General features: G+C 38.0%; 1 long non-coding RNA gene across 1 annotated transcript in view; it reads left to right on the forward strand.

The window, feature by feature from the left end:
• The first annotated feature begins 5862 nt into the window (after window positions 1-5862).
• Window positions 5863-24264, forward strand: part of LOC148973624 (uncharacterized) — a 61594-nt gene continuing 43192 nt past the window's right edge. Inside the window, exons 1-2 of the long non-coding RNA XR_016146405.1 lie at window positions 5863-6029; window positions 14604-14712. This is a non-coding gene — a long non-coding RNA (uncharacterized LOC148973624). The remainder of the gene's footprint in view (window positions 6030-14603; window positions 14713-24264) is intronic.

Here is a 24264-nt window from a genome sequence, read left to right on the forward strand (position 1 = left end):
GGATCGTTGAGATTGAAATGCCATTTAATGTGCAATTTAAACGCGATTCCACACTATTTTGTCAAGTGGACAGGTAATAACATTGAAATTACCGGTCATATATTTACTTAGTATGATTAAACCTGACTATTAGGTTAGAAAAACGAAGTTTAGGCCTAATGTAATAAATAAATCCAGGTGGAAATGGAAAACGAATTTTTGGATTTAGCTGATAGTATTAGCCATTAATCTTAGAGTATTAACTGCATAGTCCAGTAGGCCACTATTCAATTAATAGCTGTTAGTCTTAGAATACTTTTCAATGAAATGCTGCAGATCTGCAAGAAATTCAAAAAAAAATCACATGAGAACCATTCAAAAGTCAGTGTTTCAAAACCCTTACAAATATCGATATTATTTACATTCATGTATTTGGCATATAGCATTACGTTCCAGTCATTTTAATAATGGTTGTTTTTAGCATGTAATAGGCCAAGATATCTGGTTAAATAACTTAATATTATACAAATCACTGCAGTGTTCATACATGTGCTCCCTCCTAAGCATGCGGGTAAATTGGTTTGTGCTTCGCTGAAGCAAAGTGGATGTCCGAAAAGGTGACGCCGACAGTGACATCCAACAGGCCTATTAGTGTACACAGGCCACAACAAACAGTAACCCTACACCTGATGTAGCTCTGGCGCCAGCCCGCAATGCTTGAGTGAGGGTCAGACACCTCAGCTTCAGTCCATCATGCAGAGACCGCCTTTATTCAGAGCCGATACCTGTGCAAACCTTGCTCATTTCCCCAGTTAAGCTTGTTTCATTTGATATGCTACTATATTTAATGGCCGCGTTAGATTTTTTATTTTAGTGACTGCCGGCGGGACGAACGATTTTCCCTCGTTTATAATAAAAATAGAACACACATTTTCAAATGAAATGTTCTTAATCACTTTAATTATTTAGTTATGATTAAATTACGAGAAAATAAAATGATAAAAATCGAATCACCACGCAGTCGTTGTCTGTTATGGCGCATTATAACGAATTATTCAGTGGTCAGAAGTCTCCAGAAGATCAGATCAGCATTATTTTTTATTGCTCGATACATTTTCGACTCATAGGTGTGCTTCACGGCCATGCGAAAAAGAATGACACTTTAAACACACTTTTAAGACGTTGTTTTTACGGAAATAATATCTTTTAAACGACTATTTTAAGTGTGATCCGATATCCTAATGTTTTCGGACACTTAATGGAATGTTTTATGCAATTCATGTATTATGAATTGCATTATGAAAATGTATTATACTTCAAATTTATAGCTATTAATTTATATTAAATTAAAATGCCTACATTTTTTTTAAACTTTAGGCCTATCTTTGTAATTTCATAATTACTTCTATTGTCTTTGAAATAAACAAAAATACTTTAATATGTTATATCCATTGATATTTTTATCAATTATTTGAATAATTACACATATACATGAATCTCAGTATTAGTGTTTGAGTGCAAATTAAACAAATGTAGCCTATCGTTTCAAACGTTCACACACCCTTCTTAAAATAGCCTTTTTGTTTTGTGAATTATTTCCACCAAAATAAAATCACAATGTCATTTTCCTTCTAATTTTCAGAGAATAACAGTAGCCTATGCTATTAAAGATTTTAACTGAAAGATGCAACTTGAACATTAATCGTGGCTATTAATATTTTTCACAAATGCCAGGTCGACATTTTTTCAGACCACTACTAAACCCACCAACCATGCGTATCCTAAGCACATCTAGAAACTCATTTTCGCGTATATAAATTGCACGACAAACACACTGCGTGCTATAGAGACGCATTTAGCGTGACCGGGTTGGTGTGACAGAACAGCTTTGATCCTGTCACTCTGATGAGGTAATGGATGTAATTGCGCATCTCTGCATTCATAAAACTCCAGCAATGCTTTGGCTCTGAGCGAAACTCTCGGGCTCCATCTCTGCGATGTAAGGTAACACGGCAGTTAAGTAATAACCCTAATTAATCATACTGTAAAAAAGCGAGCTGATGGCAACTGAAAGGAAACACTCGCCTCCGAGGCCTTTCTTTAAACAGTGGGTCACCGGAGAACTCCATCAAAACGTTACTCGAGATTCAGTCTCTGTGTTGTTCTGAAACCTGTAACCTCATACACGAAGCAGGAGTGTGTTTTGATTGACAGCTCACATGATGCGAGTCCTGCATGAAGAGGGAAGTTTGTTTCCTGTTTCCAATGAAGATGTTTTACATGTCAGACATTTATACATACATGTGCATATATCAGATGTTGCAGAAGTGTATTTTTAGTTACTCCATATATGGTACTATAAGAGCATATTGTGTCAAATAATTACTAAAAAATGACCAGACAGCAGGATTTTAACATGGTAGGCCTATTTATTTATTTTTTTTTATCCCTTTTGATTATTTCTTCTTCAACTTGAAACGTGTTACATTCCTAAATGTGAATTAAAAAACTGAATTTGTGCTGTTACATTTGGAAATTGCCAGCAGCCATTTCACCTATACACTCTAATAAAAGGTTGGGTTGTTTCAACCAAAACTTGGGTCAAATATGGACAAACCCAAATGTTGAGTTAAAAATGTAATTTAAATTTTTAACCCAACTTCATCTTTTACTTTCAACTGTAAATTTTTCAATGACATTTTTTGGGTTTGTCCATATTTGACCCAAATTTGGGTTGAAACAACCCAGCATTTTTTATAAGTAAGATTTTCAAAATGCTAAAAGTTCCTATATAGAGACTCAACTGCAGCCTTATTTAACCGTTTAAAATGTGTTGACTATCTTGAACATCTCTGAGGGGTTTGAAGAAAAAGCACAATATCATTAAGGGGAATCAAATGTTCAAATGTGATCAGAGCAACCGAGAAAAAAAACCCTGCCAGAGACTTGCAAGATGACCTGATGAAAGGAGGAAACACATTTCAATGCAGAGTAGAAGAAGAACACAAGACAAGCATATGACCTTCATGTGGAGACATCTTGCAGAATTACTCTGGATCATGAAGTACATAAAAGGCCCACTTGAATATGCTAAACTTCACTTGGATAGACCTGTGGAGTTCTGGAAGAGTGTTTTATGGACCGATGTGACCAAACTGGAACTTCTTGGACCCATGGATCAGTTGGAGGATGTCCAGTCTTGCTATGGGGTGCTTTGGTGTTGCAGGAAGTGGGCTGTATGAAGGACATCATGAGTTATTTAAAGAATTTAATCAAAGATTTGCCAAAGACGGTGATCCTTCAGAGACCAAAGCTTGATGATCAATGATCAAAGTTTCCTGCAGGACAAACATCCAGACCTACTGAACTTGGGTCAGGGATCAGTCAGAGTGTTCTTGAGTGGCCTCTACAGTCTTCAGGTTTACATCTCGATGGAAATATTTGGTGGAATTTGAAGAAAGCAGTTGTAATGTGAAAACCAAAGATTATCTGTGATCTGATATGGGGAATGGGCAGAGATTGCTGTAGAGAGCTGACAGAAGCTCTTACAGGAAATGTTTATTGGAAGGATAAAAGACTCTGCACAAAATTCGACTTTTGGGGGTTGAATATAAATTTTTTCAGAAATAAAATGAGTCCTTTTCATATTGAATTAATGCCGGATTTTTCCACTATAAATTAAAGACATGCCGTTTGGGGACTCATTTTAATTTTTAATTTCTATATTCAATCATAGGCTCCTTCTTGACTATAAAAAAATACATTGTTGGTTTCACTTTAAAAAAAGTTACCGGGTTGCTTTGAGTTAATACAATGACGGAGATTGGCTTAATTGACATAAACTAAAAATATTATGCTATCCAAGTATGTATATGACGAAAGAAAAAATGTTGTAATTATGAAAATATATATTTTTTTTATAGTGTAGCCTATGCTACTATGCGCACTCTAAAAAAACGTGACAATAAACTAAAAGATGTAAATGACTTTTGTATAGGCTATTCGAAATAAAAGCTTGCTTATTTCACTGAAGATAAGGATTTAATTAGTCCAGATGTCATGCGAACAATAGACTAAACTCTGCTTAACCATAGGTCTAAACACACAACTGAAACACAGACTCGCTGAACTGATAACGACGGAACATGCGACCATGGTCGGCTAATAATGCTTTTGGGAAAACGCGCGCCTGTTGTGGAATTTTGACATTTGTATTTTAATGACCATTTTCAGAATGCTCTTTGCCGAGTAAATAAAAGAGTAAATAAAATCTTCGTGAATAAAACTCCAGTTTACGTTTAGTAGGCCTATAGGCTACATAGAAATTGCCAATTTGATGTAAAATCAATAGAAGTCTTTATTGCTGCCAGTGTGTCTAGCCACTAGATGTCCCTGTAAGTCCTGTTATCACAGTTGAAGACAGGATCTGAATGAGCAGCACAAACACTGATGCTGTCTGCATTTCATTCACTCTGTGGACAAACACGTTAAATCGAGATCAACTGTGAGTATGAATTCGAAACTACAAAACAATTTAATACATACAAATAAAATAAATAGTTAACATTGGTTAATTCACTACATAACATAAAAAACAATGAGCAATATATTTTACTGCATTAATTTTAGTCAATAAAAATGTTCATGTTAGCACCGTGCATTAATTCCTGTTAACATAAACAACTTTTGATGGTAAAATTGTACAGTTTTGTTGAAATTAACATTACTAAGATTAATAAATGAGTTGTTTATTGTTCGTTCGTGTTAACCAATGCAGTTGACTAATATATAAACATTAAAAGGGATCTGCTATTTCACAATCCAAAAGCTTTTTTTCTTGATAATTTTGTTTTAGCTGTGGAAAATATATACAAAATTAATTTGAAAACATGTATTAGGGATGGCCTACTTACGTGAAATGACGAAGTGTGGTATACTTTTATGAGTTTAAAAACTCTGACCTCTGCTGCATGGTGAGAAGAAAATGCCCTGAAATCGCTAAAGATGAAGATGTGTGACAGACACACACACACAGACACACACACACACACACACATATGATTTCACACATGATTTTCATGATTTCAATAGATAATTTTCATGTTATTAAGAGAAACAATGTGAAGTTGACTGTTTAGTCTCTGGCTTGATTTGCTGACGCATGACCAGAAATAAATGATTTCGAGACAGAACATCTGACTGTACAAGAATCATTAAATCACTGTCCACAGATCAGGCATTAGAATCAACAAAGTTAGTTTACACGTTGTCACGTTCCTGTCGAGTCCATATCTTACAGTAAAAGTTAGAGCCTGCACCGAAATTGCGACTAATTTACCAAAGTTGAAATGTACCGTGTAATGGGTTTTATGCACGGCGGTATTTCCGGTGAAGGATTAAGGATGCTCGATAACTTCCGCCGATCGCCGAGTCCAATGCAATACCGAGAATTTATATTGAATTTTATACTCCATGCCATGGTTATACTAATGAAACGCTAGTCACAAAAACAGATAAAACAGACACCCCTCGTTGTGTTTATGCTTCTTTTTAAAATTATATTAAATAAACATAACTATATATAAAATTACATCTAAACGTATGAACGTTTCGTTTCAAAGACGGGAGGACAGTAAATTTTGAAGACTCTGCCATAATCCCGTTTTCCTCGGTTTTCCTCCGCTTTAATCTCCCCAACTGGAAACTGTTGAGCATCCCTGCGTCAAATGCGGAATCAATGCGTGCATATAGCCCATTGACACCTGTCAGTTACTTAGTTTTTTTTTAAACTGCCATTACACTCCTCACCACTAGGGGTGTTAGTGAGACCTATGTGCTTAGATAAAGAGCCAGGTGAGCTGTAGAATAATTTATCATGGCTGACCCAGTCCTGTTTGGGAAACTGTCTGTTTCATGCTCAACTAAGGACATTTCAATATCTGCTGAATCAATATTTGTGCCAACTTTGTGGTCCTGGCTGGGATTGTTGAGTACTGCGACGAGGTTCGTGGTTGGAAATGGCTTCATTTAACAGTTGGATTACCATCATTGTATGTATTGCTGGAACTCAAGTCATACGCAGAACCATATCTTGTGTGCATATCTTTTTAACACTGTTTGAATATTGTTTCTTGGTTTTGAGTCTTTTTTGTTTATATAAAGTCAAATGTGATCAAGGTGTTTACATAGGCCTGTCACACTTCTTGCTTCTGGAACGCGGAGTAGGGATACATACACTCTAAAAAATGCTGGGTTGTTTTAACCCAATTTTGGGTAAAATATGGACAAACCCAGCCATTGGGTTACATTTTTAAATTACATTTTTAACCCAATGGCTGGGTTTGTCCATATTTTACCCAAAATTGGGTTAAAACAACCCAGCATTTTTTGGAGTGTAACTTCCGGTCAACAGTATTTCTCGATAAGGTCGACAGTCGAAAACATATACACGCGCATACCGTTCCACACAGCTGGTGAACGATCTCCGCTTCAGCGCGGATAGAGAGGAGCTCCTGGTCTCTGCTTCGTTCCAGTTTGCAGACATTTGTTCGTCCTTTCTTTGTTGATGACGAGCACAAACTTTCTTCTAAGAGCAACAGAGTCGTGTGATGGCACGAGCGTCATAACTATGATGACACACCCCTTACGGCATTGGTCCTGGTTTTTGTTCACACAGCGCGCGTTTCGGGACTGATCACGGCAATGTTACTAGGTCCCCAACCCGGAATCAATCCCAGGTCGTGTTTGCGTTCACACAGAAGGCGTTCTGGCAATTTCCTGGGATCAACTCGCTGTGTGAAAGGGGCTTAAAAGACGTACTTCCGGCCTTCAATTATTTTGTGATATAGGCTTATTGCTGTTTTTATTTACTCATTTGAATAAAAGCATATGTTGATGACCCCCCCCCCCCAACAATGCATCAAAGATGCATTGCAGATGCATCGAAGAGCCCAGAAAAATATCTAGCATCCTAGATATCCAGAGCTGTCGCACGACTCAACCTCACGTGATGTCATGAGCTACAGCCAATCAGAAAAATGCATGGGTTGAGGTCACCGGGTAAATGGGTTTATTGCGTTTTTTTTCTCAGAGCAAATCATCGCGCAAACAGTGTGCAGCACTAGTTTCTGTCTTACGTCCATATTCGCGTGTTGTGTTCTTCGTCCTTTTCGCTGGGTATTGGCTAGTCTCGCTGACGGCTGAAGGTCTGGAATTCATAGCAGCTTTCTTTGGCCAAGGCCCGCCCATAAGGCCGTTTGACTGACATGTCAAACAACCAATTAGAGTTCGTTTCGTTCAGCGTCACGTTTCAGGGCGTGGAAATGTCCCCACAACAACAGTCAACAAGTCAGTCAGCAGTAGTCACCGGAGCGCCTTATATATCAACACATTCTCACCCCAAGGCGTCACCTTTGACCATGCTTCAATATTTGACGTTCTAGGCGCCCTTTAGCGTCACTTACATGACGCGATCCTACGGCGTCATCTAACTGACGCTAAAGGAAAGCGTCAGTTAGAGGACGCGGTTAGGTTTAGGTATGGGGTGGGGGTAGGGTACACGCGATCCTAGGGCGTCATCTAACTGACGCTAAAGGGTGCCTAAAGCATCAGAAATTGAAGCATGGTCAAATGCTTCCCAAGGCGTCAGTTAGGTGACGCCTTGGGAGTGAGAATGGGCTGTATATATGGGTCAATTGGTTAACAACACTCCGCGTTATTAAATTCGCCCACGAACTCGCGCTCATGTCCATCTTATGCCCGCTTTGTCAACGGCGCACATTGAATACTCACATGAGTCAGGCTGCGAATGTAAGTTACGTCCCCGCCCCAGCGCGCTCACGCCTACTAAATAAACTCCTCACCTCCGGCGCCGCGTACTCGCTATTCCCTTTAGCCTTTAGCACATCTAGTGGATGCATAACGCAAACCCAGTCAAACGTTTGACTCTGCAGTATGTTATGCGCCTTATAATCCAGTGCGCCCTATGTATGAATACTGAATCGGCCAGCTGCGATGTCAGCGTAGACCTGTTGTTTCATGTTTGCCCACAAACGAGGCTGATATCCCCTTCGCAGTTAGATACTTCACTTGATCTTTCATAATAGATAGGATGGGACATACAACTACATTTAGCTGATCTTGATAAATGCTCATTGTCACTGTTTCCCGGCGGACCGAAAAAAAAACGCGACACTGACGCCCCCGGAAATCCGATAAAATTCAACCAATCAGATGACGACTTCGACATTCCTGAAGTGTTTCCAGTTAAGTGTACCATATGCATCAGACGTTTAGCCAACGTTCCGTGGGCGTGACATCTGAGGCTGAGACTAGGTATTGGCGTACTGGATATTCGGTTAGTTTAATTGTGTGATTTTTCGTGGCAAAACATGGTTTGTAGACAAGATAGAATCGTTGGATGACAGAGTTGTTGTCAACTGGTGTAGTGCGTTACCTCCTGTTGCGGATCAATCACGTTGTGTTGTGTGGTGTGAACAGCTCAACAACTTCAACACTCATGATTTCACAGAGAGCAAGTCATGTAGTGTGAACCGCACAGGGGTGCGTTTCCCGAAAGCATCGTTAGCCAACTATGGTCGCAAGTTCCGTCGTTTCTCGTTATCAGCATAGTTCAAACGAACATTCGCAAACAGCACCGCAAAGTTGGGTGGTTTGAACGACAACTCTCGACCTGTGGTTAGAGGCATCGTTTCTATATCGCATGGCATTTGGACGTAATAAATCCTTGTTCTGAGCAAAATAAGTAAGCTGACATTCAGTACAACCGGTGTCTTTTATTTAGAATACATACAAATGGACTTTACGTCTTTTAGTTTGTCAAAAGATTTCAAGTACCGTGTTTGAAGAGAATATGTGCGAACGTGCTCTACTATGTAAGAACGAGCCAAATATTGAGTCTGGTAATAAAGCAAAACAACTGAATACAATTAGAAATAGTCCTCAGATGACATGTCTGCAATTTATATATACAAAATCTAGCGTTAATTGGATCTCAAACAATTTCATTGTGGGTTTCGGGAAACAGTCGTGACTAGCTAGTTGATTTCTCTAACGATGCATCGTACTATGGTAGTGATGAAGCAGCGAGCTACAAAGTTGTACGGGAAACGCACCCCAGTTCAGCCCGACGTTTTAAAATCATGTAGTGTGTGAACTAGGCTTAAAGGATTAGTTCACTTTTGAAAAAACTTTTGCTGATAATTTACTCACCCCCATGTCATCCAAGATGTCCATGTCTTTCTTTCTTCAGTCGAAAAGAAATTTAGGTTTTTGATGAAAACATTCCAGGATTTTTCTTCATATAATGGACTTCAATGGGAACCGGATGGTTCAGGTCCAAAAGATAGTGTTAATAACTGTTTCAGATGCAGCTTCAAATGTCTTTAAACGACACCAGACGATGAATAAGGGTCTTATCATGCGAAACGATCGGTTATTTCAAAGCTTATTCCAAAAATGTAACTTTTCTAAGGACAAATGCTAGCCTTGCTATATTCTGTGAGGCGCGTTTGTAACGTCACGTAGTACGTAATTACGTTCAAAAGGTCACGGGCGACGTAGCCGGAAGTACAGAATCAAAATCGTCCGACATTGTTGTTTTACCTTTTAATTCCGTTTTTGTAAACGGCGTTTGAGTTAGTTTTCACGTTCAACCTATGCGTTCAACTTGTAAACACTCTGACTCTGTACTTCTGGCTATGTCGCCCGTGACCTTTTGAACGTAATTACGTATTACGTGACGTTGCAAACGCGCCTCACAGAATGGAGAAAGGCTAGCATTTGTCCTTAGAAAAGTTACATTTTTGGAATAAGTTTTGAAATAACCGATCGTTTCGCATGATAAGACCCTTATTCATCGTCTGGTGTCGTTTAAAGACATTTGAAGCTGCATCTGAAACTGTTATTAACACTATCTTTTGGACCTGAACCATCCGGTTCCCATTGAAGTCCATTATATGGAGAAAAATCCTGGAATGTTTTCATCAAAAACCTAAATTTCTTTTCGACTGAGGAAAGAAGGACATGGACATCTTGGATGACATGGGGGTGAGTAAATTATCAGCAAAAGTTTTTCAAAAGTGAACTAATCCTTTAACGCTCCCCTCCGTGGGCGGGGCCAAAGATGTGATAGTTGAAGTAGGCGTTGGTTTTCTATTGCAGAGGTGGGTTTTTTGTCGCACTATTACATCATAATTCTGAGCTTGGTTTCAATAAAAGCTGTTTTTGGACTAACAAGGATGTTTGAGTTTTGAAAGCTTACTGGATGTTTATATAGTACAATGACCTTGTACATGTCAAAAGATCAAGGGAAGTTTGATTTCTCAATTCATGTCCCCCTTTTTCTACGAATGTGCTGTATTATCTATTGTTAATACACCAGATTTCAAGCCGCATATCTGCATTCTGCATAGATCAGATCAATTGCCTTGAGCTGCAGTGACTCTTATGTCTTAACCACCGACAACAGTTTATCTCTTAACCACTGACAAAACATTCTTGCAGAGATTAACCACAAGCAGGATACACACCACACCAGTTCACCACAGTAAAGAGACAGAGTGTGGCAAGGCATAATATCATCCTTTAAAGTCAATGTGGACTGAAATCATGTGACATAATGTTCTAACATTCAATACATATAGAATAACCTTTTCCACAAAAATATGAAGCAGCACAATTGTTTATTATTAGAGTGATTTCTGAAGACTGGAGTAATCGCAGGAATAAATTACATTTGAAAATATATTTTAAACAAATATATTATTTTATTATATATTTTAGTATAGTTATTATTAATATTTTGTTTCTGTTTTATATTGTATATATAAAATTTTATATAAAATAAAATTTTATAAAATTTTATAAAATTATATATAAAATAAAATTTTTTATTCCAGTTTTAAGTTTTATTACATCAGAACTAAATGAAAATGAGAAATGTTGCCTTGCAACTATGGAAAAAGTATTTTATTTTATATAGTTAATGTTTATTTTATAACGAACGCTGCAAAATATTATATGATTAATACGACAACGTGTTTTTGCATGGCTTTAACTCATCAAAGTAAGTTACGAAATTTTCAACCTTTTCTAAGTTTAAATTACTTAATTTAAGTACAATCAACTTGTATGTTTAAGCCAGCAACGTTTTTACAGTGAAAATAGTTTTACTTTTGGTTTTAGTTAACTATAATAACCGAAAAGTCCGCGCTCTCAGATCACTTGAACGTGGCTGTGGTTACAAGAGGTAAAAACGATATAAATACTGTTTGTTTTCTCACACAAACCGCTCGTTTCGTGTCTTAGGCCATCAATGTGTTCTTACATTTACGAGTCATTAAATCATGTTTAATTTGGACTTCTCTGTGCATGCTCTTTGAGGTGGTGACCATAGACCTGCATTATATGACTGACAGACATTACGGTTTAACCGAAAAATATCAAAATCGAAACTACTGCGGAAACAAAGACACCTACATCTTGGATGCCCTTGAGGTCAGCTAAAACACACCAAAAATTTATTTCAAAGTGAACTATCCCTTTAAGAACGTAACACATGTGCATTGTTCATGCCTGCAGTGTGTGTCCAGCACTCCAAGCCCTTTCCCTAACTGGTGTCAGTGCTCGAGTTTAGTGCTGTAAGAGCCACGAGCAAAGATTAAGTGTGGCATTGTCATGAGTTTAAGCCAAGCTGAGATGCTTGCCAGTGTTACAGAAAGTATAACGTGTCAAAAAAAGAGAGCAATTGAGGAGATAAGGAGAACGCTTGAGAAATCCTCTCTCCAGTTTCAGGCAGATGCCAGTGATTTAACAGATAACAGCACATGATCTCTCATTACGTCTCCCCTGCGGCTGACTCCTCATCGCCGCGGATCTGGTTCCATTTATGTTACAATATCTGTGCAGAAGGACTCGTAGTCATGTTGTTGCAAACATAGACCTCACAGCTCTTTTTATTATTATTATTTATTTATTTATTTTTTTTTGAGGCGGCATCAGTGACAGTCCTCAGCCATTCAGTCCGGAAAGGCATGACACCTCTGGTTGCAGTTGCGTGAATTACGGAGGTCTCTTCAATATCCCATTTGGGTAACCCTTTAGTTTAGGTCCAATTCTCACTAGGATGTATATTACTAGGATATTGGCTGTTTATTAGTGCTTATAAATCCACATATTGATACCTTATTCTGCTCGATCATATTCTACATCCCTTAATCACCCAATACCTAAACTTAACAACTAACTATAATAAACAGTAATCAGGAGTTTATTGAGGCAAAAAAATCATAATTAAAGGGTTAGTTCCCCCCAAAATGAAAATGATGTCATTAATGATTCTCCCTCATGTCGTCCCCAAGAACGTAGGACCTCCGTTCATCTTCGGCACACAGTTTAAGATATTTTCGATTTAGTCCGAGAGCTTTCTGTCCCTCTATTAGAAATGTACGGCATACTGTCCTTGTCCAGAAAGGAAATAAAGACATCATCAAAGTAGTCCATGTGACATCAGTGGGTTAGTTACAATGTTTTGAAGCATCGAAAATATATTTTGGTCCAAAAATAGCAAAAACTACGACTTTATTCAGCATTGTATTGTCTTCCGGTTCTGTTGTGGATCCGCGATCTGTGTTTCGATGCTTCAAAACATTGTAACTAACCCACTGATGTCACATGGACTACTTTGATGATGTCTTTATTTCCTTTCTGGACAAGGACAGTATACCGTACACACAATGGAGGGACAGAAAACTCTCGGACTAAATCTAAAATATCTTAAACTGTGTTCCGAAGATGAACAGTGTGACGGGCTTGAGACGACATGAGGGAGAGTCAGTAATGACAAAATTTTCATTTTTGGGTGAACCAACCCTTTAATATTGCAAATTGTACCTTAAACTAAAGTGTGACCCTCAATTGTTTATCCTAGACAGCAATAGGATTAAAATGGCGTCTCCTGGTTCCCAGATTATTCTGATAAGAGATTGAGTGTCTCAGATTGTGATCAGATTTGGTAAGACACTAAACCCAAGCTAACAAAAATAAAAATATATCCTAAAAATGTTTTTCTAACATTCTTATTAAAGGGTTAGTTCACCCAAAAATGATCATTCTGTCAGTATTTACTCACCCATCATGATGTTCCAATCCTCTATGTGTTTATTTGTTCTGCTGAACACAAAGGAAGATATTTGGAAGAATGTTTTAATCAAACAGATCTCATTCCCCATTGACTACCATAGTATGTATTTTTTTCCTACTATGGTAGTTAATGGGGAATGAGATCTGTTTGATTAAAACATTCTTCCAAATATCTTCCTTTGTGTATAGCAGAACAAATAAACACATAGATGGTTGGAACAACATGAGGGTGAGTAAATACTGACAGAATTTTCATTTTTGGGTGAACGAACCCTTTAAGTTTCGAAAATGTTAATGTCTCTTGGACGTTCAAAACGTCCAGTTTTTTCTTGGTTATAGAAATGATAAGAACACACTCCAATTTATTTGCTCTGCAAACACTGTGGGAACATTACTTTTGAACGTTTTATAAACTTTCTAAAACAAACGTTTCATGAACATAACTTTGAGAGAATCTTGCCAGAAAGTTAAACAAACACTCTCCAAAATATTTCAGAATTTCAATGAACAGTTTATTTGTGATAACATTTTGAGAGTTATGAATGTTACTGAAATAATATTTGTTCAGAACCTTGTCGGAAGGTAAGCCGACAAGATTATTATTATTATTTTATACATATACATTTAATTGGATAGTTCACACAAAAAGGACAGTTCTGTCATCATTTACTCACATTTATGTCACTTCAAACCTGTATGATTTTCTTTCTTCTATGAAGAAATTTGCATTTTTGGGTGAGCAGTTGCTCATATCCAAAGCTACTCACAAAAGTGTTTTAGCATTGTTGCATTTTAGCATAGACTTTTTTTTTTACTGTACATATACAAATGCTAGTACAACAATTCATAGTTTTCAAGTGACGTCACATCCAAATGGTTTTTCTCTACTGCCCACAAGTTATCTTTCCCAGCTTGTACTATGTAGTAAGACAGTGATATTAAAAAAAAACAGTAACACTTTACTTGAAGGGGTGTACATAAGACTGATATGACAGCTTCATAATCATGACAAGACACATGTCTTGAATATGAAGTAAGGTTTATGCATGTAGTGCCATTAATTGTCTTACATTTTGAATGCAAATATGACATTGTTTAAGATGTCTTTGTTATGACACCTTGACATAAACCAAAACATCATAACCTCTTTGTCATGACAACTTGACATAAAATTAAGTTAAACTGTCATGTGTTTGGCTTTGACATTGAGGCCATTATTAACAACGCAGACTGTATACAGGCGAGCATCTGATCAGAGAAGATAAACGCAACACAGTTTCTCATTAAGCGCTTTCCATTGAAAAGCATTATAAAAAAATGGTAAACCTTTTAGCGGGATGCGTTCATATATTGGACGCATCTGCTCGCCTGTATATAGTGTGTATCATCAATAAGATGAATACTGAATTTGATCTTTTAACATCACTGTTTTAGTACATTAAAGCATTTTATGTGTTTTTCAGGTGTTCCTGCTGTTTGAAACGCTGCAGTTTGTTCCGTCCTATGGATGTCACATGACTGAAAACCACGAGGCCTAATAAAAACGATACAACCTAGAGAAAATAAGCCAAGGTAAGATTATTCTGTCCCGCAGGAGGAAGCGGCATGTCTTGACTGTGGTTAGTAAGTGGGGTGCAAATGACAGCTTGTTGTCCAGTGTGACACCAAGGTTTTTGGCTTTCTGTGTGTGTGAGATGGTTGAGTTGTCTATTGAAATGACAAGGTCTTGGCAAGGCTCGTTCTTGGCTGCAATGAACGGTTGTTGATATTTTCCGCTTCAGGTGATGCCTGTTCATCCAGGCAGAGATGTTTGCCATGTACACCGGGATTTGTGATTATACCTAGTTGTCAGAAGTTGGAAAGGAAAATATCCGCAATAGTCAATTACGCTGCTGTGTCAACAATGATCAAATTGTCTATTTTTATTAGGAATTTAAGGATAAATATATAAGAAATTGGCCAATGCTTTATGACATAACTGGGAACCATGAGTAATTGCTCATTGACCCAGTCATCAGACATCAGAAGCAGTAAGAGTCACAATAATGCAGGGCTGTCCTCGACTAAAGATTTCTCTAGTTGACTAGTAGTCGCTCATTTAAGCGATTAGTCGACTAATCGTGTGTTTTTATTAATAGGCCATAAATCATAGGGTACAACAGGGCTGAAGGCACACCTTAAGATTTTTTGTTTTTTTTTTGGCTTTTCACTCCTCCCATAGTGTATGTTTGCAGAATGAATATATGTTTCTTTTGAACATTTATGGAGCAACCCATTTTGTGTGAAAATAAATCATAAATATTGTTTAAAATCTTCTAAATGTACAAGGTGGGCCTTTTACCCTACAGACAGACTCATGGGGTAAAATGTATGTGTCATGCATTAAAGGAGTAGTTTTGCTGATAATTTACTCACCCCCATGTCATCCAAGATGTCCACGTCTTTCTTTCTTCAGTCGAAAAGAAATTAAGGTTTTTGATGAAAACATTCTCGCATTTTCTCCATATAATGGACTTCAATGGGAACCAAATGAGAGTTTCAGTGCAGCTTCAAAGGGCTTTAAACGACACCAGACGATGAATAAGGGTCTTATCTAGGACCTTTCGAGTCATGACTCAATAAAAAGATTTGTTCATTTTGATGAACGAGTTTGAACAGGAGAGTCACGAACGCTCATCACTGAACAGAGCAAGACGAGCATTTGTGCTTATAAAACTTAAACTTTTTTATTTATTTTTTTAAATGACTGATCGTTTTGCTAGATAAGACCCTTATTCATCGTCTGGTGTCGTTTAAAGCCCTTTGAAGTTGCACTGAAACTCTCATTTGGACCTTCAACCGTTTGATTCCCATTGAAGTCCATTATATGAAGAAAATCCTGGAATATTTTTTATCAAAAACCTTAATTTCTTTTCGACTGAAGAAAGAATGACATGGACATCTTGGATGACAAGGGGGTGTGTAAATTATCAGCAAAAGGTTTTTTTTTAAAAAATGAACTACTCCTTTAAGCTCGATATCCACACAAGCATGCACCTAATAATAGCGCACATTTATCGTCTACAAAAGAAGTCCTCAAAAAGTCTTCGCACAGTCTTCAAAAACGGTGCTTTAAATCTCTAGACAAGCTCAAAGACGTAAATTGAATGTATTCTAAATAAAAGAATAAAATCAGCTTGCCTATTTTGCTCAAGATAAGGATTTATTAAGTCCACATGTTCTGCAAATAAGAAACTCTGCTTAACCACAGGTCAAAGAGCTGTTGTTCAAATCACACAATTTTGCGATGCTGTTTGCGAATGTTCGTCAGAACGATGGTTTCGGGAAACACCGACTCGTTGAACTGCTGATAACGGCGGAAGTTGCGACCATAGTTGGCTATGTGGTTTCTAGACAAGAACACAGATACAAACACTTAATAATGATAAACCTTATCAAACTAGACAAGCAAAACTTACACAATACAAACAAAGGAAAATAAACTTACATCTCTCATGAACACACATTATAAATATCAGGGAGCTCCAAAGTCTCTCCGTCTATTGTGCATCAATGCAGCCATTTATAAGGCTGCAGTGATTGGTTAATTAACAGAGGGTGTGTACAAAAACAAACGTAAAACTTTTTATGGGTTTTGGCTGCTCATTTACACGACAACGGTGTTTTGGGTGCCTGAAAACGCAAACTTTTGAAAACGGGTTTCAAAGTGCAAATTTTTGAAAACAAAAACGGGTTTCAAAGTGCACATTTTTGAAAACGGTCTCTGTGAAAACGACGCACTCTAAAAAATGCTGTGTTTTTTCAACCCAAATTTGGGTCAAATATGGACAAACCCCAAATGTTGGATTATTTAATTTTAACCCAACTTCAACTTTTACTTTCAACTGTAAATGTTTTGATTACATTTTTAACCCAACATTTGAGTTTGTCCATTTTTGACCCAAATTTGGGTTGAAACAACCCAGCATTTTTTAGAGTGTGATGCGTATTACGCATGCATATTACAATAATCAGCAATGTGCATTCACACAAATAACTTTATTTTAATATTTCAATATGCATTGACATGAATGACTTAATTCAGATGTATCATTGACACAACATGACACTGAGCTGTTAGAAAAGAAATGCGTAGTGCATCAAACAGTTAATATAATATTCCTTAAACCTGTGAATTGCATCATCCCTACACTACAAACTTTTCTCAGCATTCTTGGCTTTTGCTCTTTACATCTGGAAAGAGTATGTTGGATAATAATTTTACAGTCCCAAGACCAGAGAAATAACAAAATAATGTTAATGTGCTGTTTTTCCGGTGTTAAATGGATTTGTTTGTGGAGACATGCCAGTGTGGACGCAGATCACAGCTTGTGCGTATCTATGTTGTTTTTGGAGTTGGGTTCAGTAACTGGAGAGTAATTGGCCTCTCCAATATGTCATGCTACAGGAGCCGTCACGTTAGATTTGGGCAGCTTTAGTTTAGACAGTTTAGCCACAAATAGCAGTGTGGTAATGATGGTCCAGTCAGGAACTGTGACTGCACCCTGGACTGAACTACTGCCCTCCATTCTTCCTTCTCTTTAGAAATCATGGCTTTCGATGATGCCAATTTTAGCCTTTTTGTTTTGAATAGAGCAACACACTTGCCTTGAAATGGCACATGAGAGACGATGTAGACATACAGTGCGGAAACTGTGTGCATTAGCTTTATGCTTTATTAATATTTCAGGTAACCAGACACCTCAACCAGACACCTCCATCTGTCACGATCGTCTGTATCTTCCTTCTCTAAGCCACACCACTCCATGTCTGTCTTGATGCTGTCTTTCCAGTGGTTCTTCGTCCTTCCACGGCTTTCCTTGCGTCCGCCTTTTTGTCTCTCCGGCACACCACTGTAGCCTTCTTTTCCTCATCAGATCTAGTATTGGCATTACTTACAGGGTGTTGGCTCTTATTGCATTGTTATAATTCATCTGCTAGGAAAGTACATTGTGTTCAAACCCTGGCCTGGCCTCTTTTCTAATAATTAGGAACATATTTTGTGTTGATTATAGGGGAACTGCTCTTTTATGTCTCTTTGCTTGTTCTATTTGCAGGTCATTCTTATCAAGTCAAATTTGACTTCCAATCAAACAAAAATTGGTGTTTTCTCAGAAATACCACCCCAGAATCACTTGCAGACCCCCTATTAAAGACATAAGAAATAAGCCCCAGTACCCTGAAATAATATTTAGTAAATGAAAATCTTTTAATGTCAGTTGTCATCTTAAATATTCACCTAAAATAAGGCATACACAGTCTTCCATGTTTATCTCCTCACCAGGGCATTTAAAAGCAGAATTCAAGAAAGGTATTCTTATTAAGTTATTCACTCAAGTTTTTTTGTTTGTTTGTTACATTCATATTGATTGACAGCACATGGTACTTTTAGATCTGAGAGCGGCCTATGATAGACCACAATGTTCTGTCCTAGCTCAGGTGGTGGGCATAAGGGGTTCAGCCATAAGCTGCTTTCAATTGTACCTCACAAACAGGAGTTTTTCAGTCAATAATGGGCAATTTCACAATGGTTCTCATCCTTTGACTTGCGGTGTCCCGTTCTGGCCTACAAGGAAGAAAAGAAATAGTCGAATAAACTCGTCATTTTTGTTTGTTTTTTCGCACAAAAAGTATTCGCGTCGCTTGATAAACATACACTCTAAAAAATGCTGGGTTGTTTTAACCCAACTTTGGGTCAAATATGGACTAACCCAGCCGTTGGGTTAAATTTTTACATTACATTTTTAATCCAACATTTCGGGTTTGTCCATATTTGACCCAAAATTGGGTTAAAACGACCCAGCATTTTTTAGAGTGTATAGTTGAGCCACGGTAGTCACTTGGGATATTTAAACATTTTCTTCATTGACTTTCTGGGCCGTCAAGAGGCAGTCCTTTAGGAGCCAATGTGGTAGTTATACAGCTCTCAAATTTAATCAAAAATATCTTTATTTGTGTTCCGAAGACGAACGAAGGTCTTACGGGGTTGGTACAGCATGGGGGTGAGTAATTAATTACTTAATTTTCATTTTTGGGTGAACTAACCCTTTAAAGCTTGGATGTCTTTCAATTTTCTAAGCTTGAATGAATGGGCGTACATTTCAGAAACAATGAACAAAACTACTCTCAAAAGTGATTTTTGAAGGGGACACTAATAAAACAGCCAAAATAGTACTGATAGCTTAAGAGATAGTTGTTTAAATATGTGTTCGGTTCATGGGTTCACCACATGGTCATGTTATAATTATCTTGTGTCCTCCACATTGTATTTTAGGTTTCGTCTGGGACAGACCTAACATCATATTGAGTAAATCCCAACACAACGGTATAGTCTTAAGAAAAATGGTTCAGTATCAAATTAGGGTTCTTCGGCTTGTAACAATAGCAGAACCCTTTTTTATGAGGTTCCATAAAGAACCATGCTTTGAAAGTGCTATAGGACCTTACTGGTGTTATAAATAACCATTTAACAGTATTTATTTGAATTAATATTAATATATAAATACAAATACAATCTAGATACAATCTCCGAAATATAGAAATGGTCTGATTCAGAAAATACCAGATTCGTATACAGTATACTCACTGTCTAAAAAAAGTCTAGATTTTTCTCATCTTTTTAATAAATTGTCTGGACTGCATGGAGAATGCAGTGGCACTTCCCATTGTGAACATTATAAAAGTACAAGGGTCAATCTTTTGATAGGTCCGTCTTTTAAAACCATTGACAGACCCCCTGCCGGCTCTTCACTTCAACTGACAAGAGCGTCCATTTCTCACCCAACCCATTTCTTCTGGTTTCACTGATCCTCACTTAACCCTAGAAGCAGCACATAAGTGGCCAATTAAAGTGTGTGTGCAAGGCCATTGCTAGTCCATGTGTATGGTATGAATATCTTCTATGTACTAGCTACAACTTTTATTTTTCTCTTGAGTGTTTGGTACGTTCTTAAGCACTTGCTTGCAGATCCAGATGTGTTCTCCTTAGGAAATCTGTTTTCTGGGTACTGTTGACAGAGAATACAAAAGGACACTGGTTCTCAACTGCTATTTTTTCAGATAGACGTTTTATTGGACATAAAGCTAAAGTGGCAACCAATTATCATATAAAAGCAATATTATTAAGCAATACAGTCCACAAAAACCTTTTGCTTCGACCAATAGAGGGCGCTGCTAGCCAAAGCAGCTTCAAAACCTCCTTCCTCTTCCTCTACTTATTACTTTCTCATGCTAGTTTGCCAATGAAAACTTGACTAGAGTGAACAATCTTTTGGTTTAGTTTCATTATGTAGTACAGTTATCTATCAGTTCTCACTTATTGTTTTATTGGACTAGCATTAGTTTGGGGAAAACAAGAGTGCTTTTACATTTCATAACATTTAAGTGTGTTGATGATGTGTAAATGTTATTTAAAGTAGCAAAACAAGGTATGAATTACCATAGCTCATAATACAATGTAGCATATTTACCATGTTCAAATTACCATAATTGTCCCCCATAGTTAATAACAATGTAGATGTTATCACTCCCTTTGACCTTAGAATAAAGTGGGTATCATGGATGGAAGGATGAATGGATGGATATTCATCGCTGAAGAAATGTCCCCATTTTTCATTTAAATATATAACTTTTTATTTTTTAAATTATTATATTTTCATTTTTCATTTTACAAGCAAACCAGGATCCTGATGTCACATTCATACATGCAGATTTACAATTGGGCCTAACATGTATGGATATCTTACTGCCAGAATAAAATAAAACTCTTCAAATTAGAAAAGAATAAAATAAATCATATTTCATTACCTTTTGGAACTGGGAAGGTTTCAATTTGAGCCGATTTTTATTTATTTATTTATTTATTTTTAATTTTTTTTTACCATCATCACTGTTTTCATCAGAGCTCATTTCCCAGTACATTCATATCCGTCATCTCAACCATATACTTAAAACTATCGTTTTCAACATCTTCAAAATCAGTATTTAGATCATTGACAGCTTCTTCTCCAGATCCACTATCAAGTGACAGTGAGACTAATAGGGTCTCACTGTTAGGGTTAGGGTTACCCTAAAAAAATGTGGCCTCCAATTTTTGCGTCATGACCCACTACTCACCTAAAGGATTAGTAGGAACACCATTCTAATACTGTGTTTGACCCCCTTTCGCCTTCAGAACTGCCTTAATTCTACGTGGCATTGATTCAACAAGGTGCTGAAAGCGTTCTTTAGAAATGTTGGCCCATATTGATAGGATCGCATCTTGCAGTTGATGGAGATTTGTGGGATGCACATCCAGGACACGAAGCTCCCGTTCCACCACATCCCAAAGATGCTCTATTGGGTTGAGATCTGGTGACTGTGGGGGCCATTTTAGTGCAGTCAACTCATTGACATGTTCAAGAAACCAATTTGAAATGATGCGAGCTTCGAGGATGGCAACATGACATCATGACTTTTGCGTAAACATACACGCCACTTTCGAGTCAAGTGGCGTGTTATCTCTACGCATTTTGAGCTATCCGTGTGTATCCGCGTGTATGCGTGTGTATGCCTCCGCGTCATTCCGCGTGTCTGTACACGCCGTCAAATGTCCGAGCGAAACGAAGCAAAATGTAGATCTACATCTGGGGAGCGATCTTTTTTTTCCTAGGATTGTAAGGGAACAGTCATAAATGCCATTAACCCCAGTGACGGTTAGGTTTAGGGACGGGGTTGAGGTAAGTCATATATTTATATATACAGCAATAACGTTGAGTCAACGGCGTTCATAAACACGCTGAAAAGTGATTATGCGTGTTGATAGCACGCCAAAAATGGAAATACGAATTGGCGTGTCATACACACGCTACTTCATGAGACCAGTCTGAGGATAGGTACATGGTGGCCATAAAGGGATGGACATGGTCAGAAACAATGCTCAGGTTGGCCGTGGCATTTAAACGATGCCCAATTGGCACTAAGGGGCCTAAAGTGTGCCAAGAAAACATCCACCACACCATTACACCACCACCACCACCAGCCTGCACAGTGGTAACAAAGCATGATGGATCCATGTTCTCATTCTGTTTACGCCAAATTCTGACTCTAGCATCTGAATGTCTCAACAGAAATCGAGACTCATCAGACCAGGCAACATTTTTCCAGTCTTCAACTGTCCAATTTTGGTGAGCTCTTGCAAATTGTAGCCTCTTTTTCCTATTTGTAGTGGGGGTGAGTGGTACCCGGTGGGGTCTTCTGCTGTTGTAACCCATCCGCCTCAAGGTTGTGCGTGTTGTGGCTTCACAAATGCTTTGCTGCATACCTCGGTTGTAACGAGTGGTTATTTCAGTCAAAGTTGCTCTTCTATCAGCTTGAATCAGTCGGCCCATTCTCCTCTGACCTCTAGCATCAACAAGCTGCATACTGGATGTTTTTCCCTTTTCACACCATTCTTTGTAAACCCAAGAAATGGTTGTGCGTGAAAATCCCAGTAACTGAGCAGATTGTGAAATACTCAGGCTCGTCCGGCACCAACAACCATGACACGCTCCAAACTGCTTAAATCACATTTCTTTCCCATCTGACATTCAGTTTGGAGTTCAGGAGATTGTCTTGACCAGGAGCACACCCCTAAATGCATTAAAGCAAATGCCATGTGATTGGTTGATTAGATGATTGCATTAATGAGAAATTGAACAGGTGTGAGGTGAGTGTATATAGTAACGAAAGTCAGCGCTGGTGGGGTTAAAAGTCGACCATATTCCAGCTTGAAGAGCATCCGGGATCCTGAAAATCAAATGCATGCAGCAGCTTTCATGATGCTTGAGTCGCTGCTAACAGTTGTCGCTCCTGGCATGATAATCTACTTGGGGCGGTTGCAAGTGAGTGAGTTGAGTGAATGACTAAATAAGTGGAACATGACTGAATCAATGTTGAGCCCGAGCTGCCGCATCACCTACTCCTGAGCTTGTGCAGAAAATGAGAAAAACCCTTCAGGACTCGTCCAAATTACCATGAAATTATCTCCCTCCCCACTGCTAGAGATAGCTCTGCCTCGCTTCAGCTCGTCTCCCTCTCACGACTCACTTCCTTTCCTCAGGCCTCTTGACAGAACAGAACCCAACCACTTTGCAGTTTCAGCGTGTTTGTGAAGCGAGTTTAAGAAAGTTCATATCTGAAGGCATGAACGCCCCTTGTCTCTCTTTGGGGACAAGGGCCCTGTTGCAGATTGGTCACACTCAAGCATGTATTTTAAGCATCTTTAGGACTGTCAAGCAGAAGATCATTCCATAACTTCCATAAAGCGTGACTCTATTCATCTATTTATCATACTCTACATGGACACCAGACCCATATGTCCTTGTTGAACATTTCATTTCAAAACCAAATCCATTAGTCCTTCCCTTTATCACTATAACAGCTTCCACTCTTCTGAAAAGGCTTTCCAGATCCTTTTCAGATCTGGGCTTTGCACAGGCCAGTCAAGGTCTTCCACAATAAATCATTTCTATGTGCATCTCGCTTTGTGCACAGGGGTATTGCCCAGACGGAACAGAAAAGGGACCTTTTCAAATTGTTGCCAGGACAAAAGAGTCATAAGCATAGAGACAATTGGCGCCAATGGTTTCTAGAATCTACTTAGACTTACACATATTAATGCAATTCCCTCATGCAAAGGCTCAACCTCTTGTGCCATGAGCACATTTTTATTTTCTAAATGAAGATTATTAAAAGGATGAAAATCTTTAAAATTCCCTTTTTTAAATTCTTGATTTTGTTTAAGGGATCTAAAGGAAGGTTTTCATGCTTGATAACATGCTTGTTGTAACACCTCTCTTCTGTTAGTAACGCTCTGGGTTGCGTTTCTCAAAAGCACCAATAGAGTGCTGAAGTGATGATGTCACTTTGTAGGAAAACTCGGAAGCTAGCGGCGCATGGGTTCCCTCGATCGAAAAGCAATCCATTTTCCCCATAGACTTTTGGAAAATCGCAGAAAATAAGATCTGTGTTTAACAAAGAGTTGTGACCCTTACACGTTTTGTCGATCAAGATAATCTTTACAACTTAATCCAAAATGTATACATTTTGAAGCCTATATAAAGTTTA

This window comes from Pimephales promelas, chromosome 14 (genome assembly GCF_988280905.1).
Source record: "Pimephales promelas chromosome 14, fPimPro1.hap1.1, whole genome shotgun sequence".
Lineage (NCBI taxonomy): Eukaryota > Metazoa > Chordata > Actinopteri > Cypriniformes > Leuciscidae > Pimephales > Pimephales promelas.